Raw genomic sequence first — 12,273 nt, 5'->3', positions numbered from 1 at the left:
AAGCGCCGTAGAAGTACTCGTCATTTACCGTGTACCATGTTAGCCGGGGGACATTTTGACAAACGGCTCTCAGTTGGAAAAGTCAACGAACTGGAAGGCAAAGTTTGCCGCAGATGTCAATTTCCTCTCAGGATCCGGATAACAGCAGATGTTGTTCCTGAAGGCCGCGTCACGCAGCCACATTGTCCACGAATGACATGTCGGTCGTTGTGATCCACGCGTGATCTACGTCATTCATACGTGTATCTTGCGTTGGTCATTTGCGGTGTGTTCGTCGAGGGTTTCGGCCATTCATTTTTTTTCTATTCATTTATTTTCTATTCCGTTTTTCCCTTTCGGGGTCACTGAGCTGCTGGAGCCTATCCCGGCCACTTTTGGGTGTAGGCAGGGGACACCCTGTGCAGGTCGTCAGTCTGTCGTAGGGTGCAGTGTCCACGATCACACACCCATGCACACTCACACCTAGGGACAATTTAGATTAACCAATTAACCTATGTAGCATGTAGTCCCCAGAGAAAACCCATGCATGGACGGGGAGAACATGCTAACTCCACACAGAAAGGTCCCCCATTGATGTTTTGGTCCAGGTCCCCCAGCTGGGACTTGAACCAGGGCCTTCTTGCTGTGAGGCAAGAGCGATAGCCACTGTGTCACCGTGCAGCCTTGTGTTCCGGCCAATTCACATGAATTTGTTTTGAGCTGTTCAACATTTTGTTTGGTGGATAATTACGCAGTTTATGCGCAATTATCATGTAAATCATAAAGTACAAGCATCTTGGGCAATTTTGCATGATTTCTGTGTGATGCATATGCAAACGCATGAACCTTTGATGTATAGCGTTCAAATGGCGTATACGTGCACAGATCACAATAAAGTTACGTAATTGATGCACAAATCACTAATGGATTCAGATAAACTGCCCAATAATCTGTGTTTAATATGTAAATGCTGGGATTCATTGTAAAGAATAAACAATAAAAACAGAAAGACACTTTTTACAAATACAAATGTGAAGTGAAACAAGACAAACACTGCAACCTCAACACAAGACACTAATTCAAGTGTTCAAAACCAGTTAACAGACTTCTGTTCACAGTAAAGGTTGGCATTCTGAAATACTAAGAGTCTCGGCTTTGAGGAGCAGATCTGGTTTCTTCTGTCAGTACTGATCTGTTCTGGAGACGGTTCTGTACAGTATGGTTCTGGATCCAGTTCTAGGTGGAGATATTTCCCAGCAGGCTTTTCACTCTTGCTATGTGTTATCATTAACAGTGAAATGCTGCCAGATTTGGCTTCTTTTGCCGGCGTCTCTCCTTCTTGTGTTGATGCACCCGGCGCTCTCAGCCCCCGTGTTCGGTTAAGGTGCTGCTGTGCGTGTTCCGCACGCGCTCAGTGCAAACACGTACATATAGACCATGCACATGCGGCTTACAGAGAAAAACAGAGAGGGAGAATTAAAGTTAGGGTTCAGAGTAACCATGAATCTCCTCCTCTAGGAGGAGGCTAGTTGGTTGGTTCCCTTCAGACCTTTATCCCGTCCTGTCCCGGTCCAGGGATCAATGGCTCCCATCCCACAGGGAATCCCGGCCAAATCCTGAAGAAGAGTCATCCTGTGCTCTGAAAGTCAAAGTGAAGAAGGGTTTTAATGTTCTTTGAGTGGTTTATTCCTACTTCTTTCATGGTTTTAACGTGGTTCATTACATCTGTGAAAATTCCACACAGAGAACAAACCTCTCCTACCTGTATTCTCACATGACCAATCTTCCTGATTTGTGGGCTGTAGCGGCAGTGACACGGCCTCCAACTGCTGGGAGGATCCGCAGAGAGACCCACGTGTGACCTGAAAGTTCACCAAAAAGTCTGATCAGCTCCAAACCGAGTTCACGTAAAGACCCATCAGCCGAAACCCTCAATGGACGTCTGAGCACATCGACGAAGAGGACACACTTGGGAATGACAGACAGTCAGGACCATGAATATTTGGACAGAGACACATTCTTTCTAATTTAGTTTCTGTACATTACCACAGTGAATTTGAAATAAAACAACTCAGATGCCATTGAAGTGCAGACTTTCAGCTTTTATTCCATGGGTTGAACAAAAAGATTGTATCAAAATGTGAAAAACTAAAGCATTTTTAAACACAATCCCTTCATTTCATGGGCTCCTAAGTAATTGGACAATTGAAATAACTGAAAACCAAGTGGTAATTCCTAATATTTGGTTGAAAAGCCTTTCTGTTGTCAATGACAGCCTGAAGTCTTGAACTCATGGACATCACCAGATGCTGGTTTTCTCCTTCTGAATGCTCTGCCAGGCCTTTACTGCAGCGGCAAACAGTTGCTGTTTGTTTGTGGGCCTTTCTGTCTGAAGTTTAGTCTTCAACAAGTGAAATGCTGCTCAATTGGGTTAAGATCAGGTGACTGACTTGGCCATTCTAGAATATTCCACTTCTTTGCTTTAATAAACTCCTGAGTTGCTTTGGCTGGATGTTTTGGGTCGTTGTCCATCTGGATTATGAATCAGTTTGGCTGCATTCACCTGGATCTGCGCAGACAGGGGTGCATTCACCTGGATCTGCGCAGACAGGGGTGCATTCACCTGGATCTGCGCAGACAGTTTGTCTCTGAACACTGAACACCTCAGAATTGATTGGGCTGCTTCTGTCCTGTGTCACCTCATCAATAAACACTAATGTCCCAGTGCCACTAGCAGCCATGCACGCCCAGACCATCACACTGCCTCCACCGTGTTTTACTGATGTAGTGTTCTTTGGATCAGGAGCTTCTCCACGCCTTCTCCATACTTTTCTCTTGCCATCATTCTGTCCAAAGAATGTTTTTCCAGAACTTTTTGAGATGCTTTTTAGCAAAGTCCAGTCTAGCCTTCCTGTTCTTGAGGCTTATGAGTGGCTTGCATCTTGCAGTGTTCCCTCTGGATCTACTTTCATGCAGTCTTCTTTTGATGGTAGACTTGGATATTGATCCGCCTCCCTCCTGGAGAGTGTTGTTCACTTGGTTGGCTGTTGTGAACGGGTTCCTCTTCACCATGAAATGATTCTGCCATCATCCACCACTGTTGTCTTCCGTGGACGTCCAGGTCTTTTTGTGTTGCTGAGTTCACCAGAGCTTTCTTTCTTTCTCAGGATGGACCACACTGTTGATGTTGCCACTCCTAATACTGTAGCAGTTTCTGGTTTCATGGTTTTTTTCTGTTTTCTCATCTTAATGATGGCTCCTTTCACCTGCATGGAGAGCTCCTCCTATGTTGTCTGTTCACAGCAAAATCTTCCAAATGCAGCACGAGTCCTCTAATCAACTCCAGGCCTTTTATCTGCTTCACTCATAATGACAGAACAAGGGAATTGCCCACACCTGCCCATGCAATAGCATGGAAGTCAATTGTCCAATTACTTAGGAGCCCATGAAATGAAGGGATTGTGTTTAAAAATGCTTTAGTTTTTCACATTTTTACACAATCTTTTTGTTCAACCCATGGAATAAAAGCTGAAAGTCTGCACTTCAATGGTATCTGAGTGGTTTTATTTAACATTCACTGTGGTAATGTACAGAAACTAAAGTAGAAAGAATGTGTCTCTGTCCAAATATTTATGGTCCTGACTGCAGATCACGCATTGATCACGCATGGATCACGGAGGACTGACTTCATACGTGGACAATGCACAGATTGTGAGTCTGTGTGACACGGCCTTATGCAGATGATGAGCGTGTGTGATGACAGCATGGAGGCTCCTCTGCAGACTCAGGAGGTTCTCTCACAGCTACGTCTGAAGAACCGGAAAGCAGAAGCTCCTCAGAGGGACGGGCTGATCGTTTGTCTGCAAACGGAAACTTTCACCTTCATGAACACATTACAAGAAAAATCTCTCTGCTGGAGTTCAAATGGAATTGTGGGTATTCAGGTGCAGAAGTGAGGAAGTAAACCAACTTCTGCTGATGAGGATCGTCCAGTGAGGTCACAGAGTGCAGAATGCCACGTTGGAGCGGTCTCTGTTGGTGTCAACCCGGATCCAGATGAGCGGGAAGCTCCACATCTGTCAATGCCTGTGAGACCTGTGCCCCCCCAGCTCAAGCCAACACACAGCGTCTGCTGCTCCTGCTTTCCACGGCTTTAACGCCATGTCGTTTTTCCAGCGAGGTCCATCAGAAGCGTTTAGGCTGAACACAGAGCAGGCCGGCTGGCCTCTGCCATGGGTGACTCAGAGCCAGCTCACATCCAATTTGTGCCGACGGGGGCCAGCCGGCGGGGGCCAGCCGGCGCTGCGGCGTGCTTCCCAGCGTGATGGAAAGGCTCCGTGTGTGAGGGGGAGTTTGAAAACAGCATGTGATCGTTCCTGCTTCACCAGGAAGCAGAGGCTGGAAGACGGCTGTGCTCTGATGTTGAGAGGGAAAATTCTGCTGAATAAGCAAAAAAACCCAACAAACACCAACTGAACGCTGCAGCTGTTTATCCCCCACAATGCAGTTCTTCCACTTACAACAGGACCCAATGAGGCTCGGTGCGCTGGTTCTGCAGAATTCTTGGATTCCCTCAGCGACTCTCCCGTCGCCGTTGGTGACCGGACTCAGAACTTCAGACGACCACCATCCTGTGTTTTGCTGAGTCATGGTCTGCAGAGCTTTCAGAGGTTTGAGCTCCACGCTGGAGCCTCCCAACGTTCTGAACCAGAACCTGCTGGTAGAACCTTACAGGACGGGGAACTTCCTTCTGTCTGGTTTGACGGCAGCATTCCTTCAGCGTCTGAAAAAGAAAAGAGAAAGAAGCTGAAATGGATCCCCGCTCTAGTGTGATGGATTCTAGCAGCCTGGAGTTTTATGAGCTTTTACCGGTTTCCCAGGGGCAGCAATAATTTCTGCGGTTTATTTTCGGAGCGTTGACTTTTTCTTCTCCTCAAATGGTCGGCGTGGGTCTGGAGGCTCCAGCTCTGGGCCACGCCGCCGTCTTCATGCTGGTTGAACGTCAGGTTCTAGTTTCCACAGCTCGACAAAGGTCAAAGGGAAGCTCCTGATGGCGTTCCACAGGGCGGCGTTCTCCGTCCTACAGCCTTCAATTCCCATCAGCACCTCCCCTCCTATTTGAGGTTTTTCCATGTTTTTACATTCCAGCCCCCCCCCCCCCCCCCCCCGTCAGCATCCATCCACTCAGCACGTCACGTCATCACGGTGCAAGTTCCTCGCATTGTCTGACAGGCAGGGTGTAACGCTACACCCCTGGGCCGCGGGAGTCAGCAGTCTGTTGCAGAAAGAGAAACATTTGTCAGAACTGCTGCGCTGAAGGTTTTCTGAAAGAGCTTCATGGCAGGAATGAGTCCCAGAGAGAAGCTTTGGTCAGCAAAGTTCTGATCCACGGGCCCGGCTCGCTGACGGGTTTGGACTTTTCTCTCAGAACAGTTTGGGTTCATTCTCAGCAGGTTTCTCTGAATGGTTTCTCTGTGGAGGTTCCTGTGAACCAGGAGTCACTAACGGATCTGGACTCAGACACTGGGTCATGCTGACCCCGACCCGGATCCAAACTTGAGGCAGAACCAATACGTTTGGCGGCTCTATGATGGTGCAGCTCTTGTTGTTCTCACGTCCAGCTGGTCCTATACGGATGTATTTTCTGGTTTCCCTCCACGTCACTTTTTCACATATGTGCTGTTCACAGCTGGTGGTTGTCCGACGTGCTGCCTGATCCCGTTAAATCAGGGGTTCCCAACCTCCGGGCCGCGAACCAGCACCGGTCCGAGGGCGGCTTGGTTCCGGGCCACAGATCTTAAAAAAATGCTGATGCCGACTTTGATTCTTTGGCTGTTTTATTTTGTGGTTTCTGGTTCAGAAGGAAGTTTTATTTTGGAAATCCTGTTCACCACATCCGCCCGTCTTGCCGCGTCACGTGACATAAAGCGGCTGCTAACGGCTGCTCGCTCTGAGCACTAGTTTGAAACCCTGAGCTAGAAGTGAAGAGAAGCCAAACAAAAAGACGTGATTGGAAAGTTTCTTTAGGGAGAAAAGAGTCCGTGTGTGTGTGTGTGTGTGTGTGTGTGTGTGTGTGTGTGTGTGTGTGTGTGTGTGTGTGTGTGTGTGTGTGTGTGTGTGTGTGTGTGTGTGTGTGTGTGTGTGTGTGCATGCGTGCATGTTCTCAAGTGGTTTGAATCGTATCTCATGGAGAGAAGCTTTATGGTGAGCATGGACACACACTTTTCTGGGGTCCATGAAATTAATTGTGGTGTGCCTCAAGGTTCCATCCTGGACCCCTTGCTTTTTAACATTTACATGCTTCCTCTGGGGAATGTCATCAGGAGCCACAACATCAGTTTTCATACCTATGTCTCCTGATGACACAAGACCAATAGAAGCACTTTTTACTGTATTTTAGATGTGAAATTATGGATGGCAAATAATTTTCTGCAGCTCAACCAGGAGAAAACTGAAATTTTAGTTATCGGTCCCAAAGCTAAGAGAGAGAAACAGGGCAAGGGGTTTATTCTAAATAATAAAAAGTGCTGCAGAGCAGGAAGTATGACATCTCTACCGTCTCTTCCCTGTTTACCTGGTTAGCCCACAGGGAGTTTTTGTTATTTAGAATAAACCCCTTGTCCTGGAACCGTGTGCTCCCATCTCTGCATTTTGGGTCCTTTACACTCACCAGCCCTCCCCAACCTGACAGAATGGACCAGCCCAAGAGGAAGGCAGAGACAAGACTTAAATACAGACAGGACTGACAAGACACAGGTGAACATGATCAGGACAGATTAGGACCAAAGAAGTAAAACTCAAGAACGATTAATGATTCTACGTAACATTAATCGTCTACGCCCCTCCCTCACTGTCCCCTCTGCTTCTATCCTGGTTCACAGTCTGGTCACTTCCCGTTTAGATTATTGTAATTCTCTCCTCTTTGGCCTCCCCCAAAAAACCCTCAATAAGCTCCAATTGGTCCAGAACTCAGCTGCCCGCATCATCTCCAGAACCCCCTCCTTCAGTCATATCACCCCGGTTCTCCACCAGCTGCACCAGAACCTCCAGAATCCAATTCAAACTCCTCCTGTTCACCTTTAAGGCCCTCCATAACCTGGCCTCCTCCTTATCTCTCCGACCTCATCCATATTAAAACCCCCTCTCGTTATCTTCGGTCCTCCTCCTCTGTTCAGCTCTCTGTCCCTCCGGCCCGACTCGTCACCATGGGAACCAGAGCCTTCAGCTGCTCGGCTCGGCCCTCCCTCCTGATCTCCGTAACATAGACTCTCTTCCTACTTTCAGATCTAAACTCAAAACCCATCTGTTCATTTCTGCCTTCCCATCCTGATTCACTTTTAATTTTATTTATTATTTTTATTGTGCTTTTAATGTCTATTGTTAACCTTTGTTTTGTAAAGTGTCCTTGGGTTTTTTGAAAGGCGCTTTAAATAAAATGGATTATTATTATTATTATTAACATGACAAAACAGGAAACCTTTCAAAATAAAACAGGAAACAGAACTCAAACATGACAAAGACCAAGATGGAAAGCAAAAACCAATACAAAGAAACTCCTACCATGACAGAAATAGTTTTTTCACGTTATTTTAATTTACCTTATTTCAATGTTTTATTGTTTTTATCAATATGTTTACTTTTTATTCTCGTTTTTATTTCCAGCTGGAATCTCTCCCTCTGGGTCGGCTGCTGTTCAGCCACTGCAGCTCCAGATGGGGACCTGCATCACCACTTAGCTGTGGTGGAGTGGTCCGCACCTGTGATGCTGCATTTGGCTGTCTATGCGGCTGTTCACGGAGGGGGAGGTTCCAATTATCAGCGTTTCCAGCATGTACGCGGTACATCGGAATTTTTCTTGTTTTTGTGCTCAGCCTGTTTCTCATTGTATTTTCCCATCAGTTAGGGGGTGGGGTGTGTGAAAGGAGTGGGGGGCTAGGTACGGGGAGGGGGGCCCTATTTATTTATTTTTATTTATTTAGTTTTTAATCGTCATGCTTGTTTTTATATTTTGTTGTGTTTTAATGTAAAGCACTTTGTGTAATATTTTTATATGAAAAGTGATTTATAAATAAAGTTTGATTTGATTTGATGTGTTTTCGTGTGCGTGTTTGTGTGTGTGTGCTTGTGTGTGTTTTGAGTGATAAAAGCTTATTTTAAGGAATAATATTCTAATGACCTAAACATGAGTTTATAGCTCATTTCAGGATTTGGTTTGGTTTCTTCATAACTTCACAGAGATCTATTCTGCAGATGCAAGGAAAACCATCATTTGGGTTATTTTCCTTTTTTTGTTTTTCAGAAAAACCAAAGCAGATCACAGAGGAGAAAATCTGAAGGACTGCGCCTCCTTTTACCTCGTTTCACCTCCTTGCACCTTCTTTAACCTCATTTCACCTCCTTTCACCTCCTTTCACGTCCTTTCACCTCCTTTCACGTCCTTTCACCTCCTTTCACCTCCTTTCATCTCTTTTCACCTCCTCGCACCTCCTTGCACCTTCTTTCACCTCCTTTAACCTCCTTTCACCTCCTTGCACCTCCTCTGACCTCCTCTCACCTCCTCGCACCTCCTTTCACCTCCTTGCACCTTCTATCACCTCCTTTGACCTCCTTTCACCTCCTTGCACCTTCTATCACCTCCTTTGACATCCTTTCACCTCCTTTAACTTCCTTTCACCTCCTTGCACCTCCTTTCACCTCCTTGCACCTCCTTGCACCTCCTCTGACCTCCTCTCACCTCCTTTAACCTCCTTTCACCTCCTTTAACTTCCTTTCACCTCCTTGCACCTCCTTTCACCTCCTTGCACCTCCTTTAACGTCCTTTCACCTCCTTTCACCTCCTTGCACCTCCTTTCACCTCCTTGCACCTCCTTTAACGTCCTTTCACCTCCTTTCACCTCCTTGCATCTCCTTTCACCTCCTTGCACCTCCCTGCACCTCATTTCACCTCCTCGCACCTCCTTTCACCTCCTTGCACCTTTTATCACCTCCTTTGACCTCCTTTCACCTCTTTTCACCTCCTTGCACCTCCTTTCACCTCCTTGCACCTCCTTGCACCTCATCTGACCTCCTCTCACCTTCTCGTACCTCCTTTCACCTCCTTGCACCTTCTATCACCTCCTTTAACCTCCTTTCACCTCCTTTAACTTCCTTTCACCTCCTTGCACCTCATTTCTCCTCCTTTCACCTCCTTTAACTTCCTTGTACCTTCTTTCGCCTCCTTTCACCTCCTTGCACCTCCTTGCACCTCCTTTCACCTCCTTGCACCTCCTTTAACTTCCTTTCACCTCCTTTCACCTCCTTGCACCTCCTTGCACCTCATTTCACCTCCTTTCACCTCCTTTAACTTCCTTGTACCTTCTTTCACCTCCTTTCACCTCCTTGCACCTCCTTTCACCTCCCTCCTGGGGGTCGTAGACAGCAGCTGCAGAAGATCTACAGTTTGCTATCATGGCAGTGAGGTTTGGAGGATTATCTATCAGCTATAAATAAGACGTTAACCGCCGTGATCCTTTACACGTCCTTCCACAGCTTCTCCTCTGGACGTCTGCGCCTCCCTCTGAGGAAAACCCATCAGGATTCTGCCCCAGAGTCACGCTACTCCCCCCCTGTTTGCCCTGTCCAGCAGCCGAGGCCCCTCCATGAAAGAAGCTGCTGCTGCGGCTTTAGTGTGTTTGAATGTTCTCACCGACGCCCCCTACTGAGCAATCTGGCTGAGGCTCGTTGAGCCGCTGCCAATCAGATGTTTCTTATCGTGAGCCAGACAGAGCTGAGCCAATCAGGAGCCCTCACTCATATCCTGAGAGGAAATGGCGGCGGGACTGGGTAATGGCCGTGCGTTCTGGCAGCTACGGCGGGGTGGAGTCCGAGGCGACGGAGAAGTGATTAATTACAAGAAACCATTTTGGCCAAGAAGTGGAGAGAAACGCCACCAACACAACGCACGTCTGTGTGCGCCAGGCTGGCAGCGTCCAACCAAACACACGGCGTGTTCCTGAAAGAGGGAGACGTTACCGAGAAAGCTGCAGTAATGAGGCGTGACAGGTGGCAGCGGGCATGATCACCGCCATCAGCAGGGACCGTGGTCACAAAGTGATGCCTCTGTGCATTCATGACGACCAGGATGAGCGGGTTCGGGGAGAAGTGGGGGGTAAAGGTCGACGAGGTCATCAGAAATGTAGAAACCTCATCCGGCTATTTCCTGCTGACGCCACCGTCACATGACTGAAAATCAGACCCGACCGAGTCGCTTCAGACCCGATCGAGCCGCTTCAGACCCAACCGAGTCGCTTCAGACCCGACTGAGTGGCTTCAGACCCGATCGAGTTGCTTCAGACCCGATCGAGTCATTTCAGACCTGACCGAGTCGCTTCAGACCCGATCGAGTTGCTTCAGACTTGACCGTGTCGCTTCAGACCCGATCGAGTCGCTTCAGACCCGACCGAGTCGCTTCAGACCCGACCGAGTCACTTCAGACCCGATCGAGTCGCTTCAGACCCGATCGAGTCGCTTCAGACCCGATCGAGTCATTTCAGACCCGACCGAGTTGCTTCAGACTCGACCGTGTGGCTTCAGACCCGATCGAGTCGCTTCAGACCCGAGCGAGTCGCTTCAGACCCGACCGAGTCGTTTCAGACCCGATCGAGTCACTTCAGACCCGATCGAGTCATTTCAGACCCGACCGAGTCGCTTCAGACCCAATCGAGTCGCTTCAGACTCGACCGTGTCGCTTCAGACCCGATCGAGTCGCTTCAGACCCGACCGAGTCGCTTCAGACCCGACCGAGTCACTTCAGACTCGATCGAGTCATTTCAGACCCGACCGAGTCGTATCAGAGCCGACCGAGTCGCTTCAGACTCGACCGAGTCACTTCAGACCCGATCGAGTCGCTTCAAACCCGATCGAGTCATTTCAGACCCGACCGAGTCGCTTCAGAGCTGACCGAGTCGCTTCAGACCTGACCGAGTCGCTTCAGACCTGACCGAGTCACTTCAGACCCGATCGAGTCGCTTCAAACCTGATCGAGTCATTTCAGACCCGACCGAGTCGCTTCAGAGCCGATCGAGTCATTTCAGACCCGATCGAGTCGCTTCAGAGCCGATCGAGTCATTTCAGACCCGACCGAGTCGCTTCAGACCCGACCGAGTCACTTCAGATCCGTTCGAGTCGCTTCAAACCCGATCGAGTCATTTCAGACCCGATCGAGTCGCTTCAGACCCGACCGAGTCGCTTCAGACCCGACCGAGTCACTTCAGACTCGATCGAGTCATTTCAGACCCGACCGAGTCGCTTCAGAGCCGACCGAGTCGTTTCAGACCCGATCGAGTCGCTTCAAACCCGATCGAGTCATTTCAGACCCGACCGAGTCACTTCAGACCCGACCGAGTCATTTCAGACCCGATCGAGTCGCTTCAGACCTGACCAAGTCGCTTCAGACCCGATCGAATAATTTCAGACCGACCGAGTCGCTTCAGACCCGATCGAGCCGCTTCAGACGCAAACGAGTCGCTTCAGACCCGACCGAGTCACTTCAGACTCGATCGAGTCATTTCAGACCTGACCGAGTCGCTTCAGACCCGACCGAGTCGGTTCAGAGCCGACCGAGTCGCTTCAGACCCGACCGAGTCACTTCAGACCCGATCGAGTCGCTTCAAACCCGATCGAGTCATTTCAGACCCGACCGAGTCGCTTCAGAGCTGACCGAGTCGCTTCAGACCTGACCGAGTCACTTCAGACCCGATCGAGTCATTTCAGACCCGACCGAGTCGCTTCAGACCCGACCGAGTCACTTCAGATCCGTTCGAGTCGCTTCAAACCCGATCGAGTCATTTCAGACCCGACCGAGTCGCTTCAGAGCCGATCGAGTCATTTCAGACCTGACCGAGTCGCTTCAGAACCGATCGAGTCATTTCAGACCCGACCGAGTCGCTTCAGACCCGACCGAGTCATTTCAGACCCGATCGAGTCGCTTCAGACCTGACCGAGTCGCTTCAGACCCGATCGAGTAATTTCAGACCCGACCGAGTCGCTTCAGACCCAATCGAGTCGCTTCAGACCCGACCGAGTCGCTTCAGAGCCGACCGAGTCGTTTCAGACCCGATCGAGTCGCTTCAAACCCGATCGAGTCATTTCAGACCCGACCGAGTCACTTCAGACCCGACCGAGTCATTTCAGACCCGATCGAGTCGCTTCAGACCTGACCGAGTCGCTTCAGACCCGATCGAGTAATTTCAGACCGACCGAGTCGCTTCAGACCCGATCGAGCCGCTTCAGACGCAAACGAGTCGCTTCAGACCC

The 12,273-nt window shown here is 49.1% G+C and overlaps 1 long non-coding RNA gene across 1 annotated transcript; it reads right to left on the bottom strand.

Annotated features, from left to right (window-relative positions):
• Window positions 1-907: 907 nt before the first annotated feature.
• Window positions 908-2,057, bottom strand: LOC144987811 (uncharacterized). The gene is made up of 3 exons (XR_013651482.1): window positions 1,742-2,057; window positions 1,529-1,618; window positions 908-1,428 (listed from the first exon to the last, which is right to left on the bottom strand). It is a non-coding gene; the product is annotated as an uncharacterized LOC144987811 (long non-coding RNA).
• Between the last annotated feature and the right edge of the window lie 10,216 nt (window positions 2,058-12,273).

The sequence above is a fragment of the Oryzias latipes genome, chromosome 19 (genome assembly GCF_053564925.1).
Source record: "Oryzias latipes strain Hd-rR chromosome 19, Olatipes_Hd-rR_3.1".
Classification (NCBI taxonomy): domain Eukaryota; kingdom Metazoa; phylum Chordata; class Actinopteri; order Beloniformes; family Adrianichthyidae; genus Oryzias; species Oryzias latipes.
Note: the sequence above shows the minus strand (reverse complement) of the source record. Positions and strands in the feature narration are given on the sequence as shown.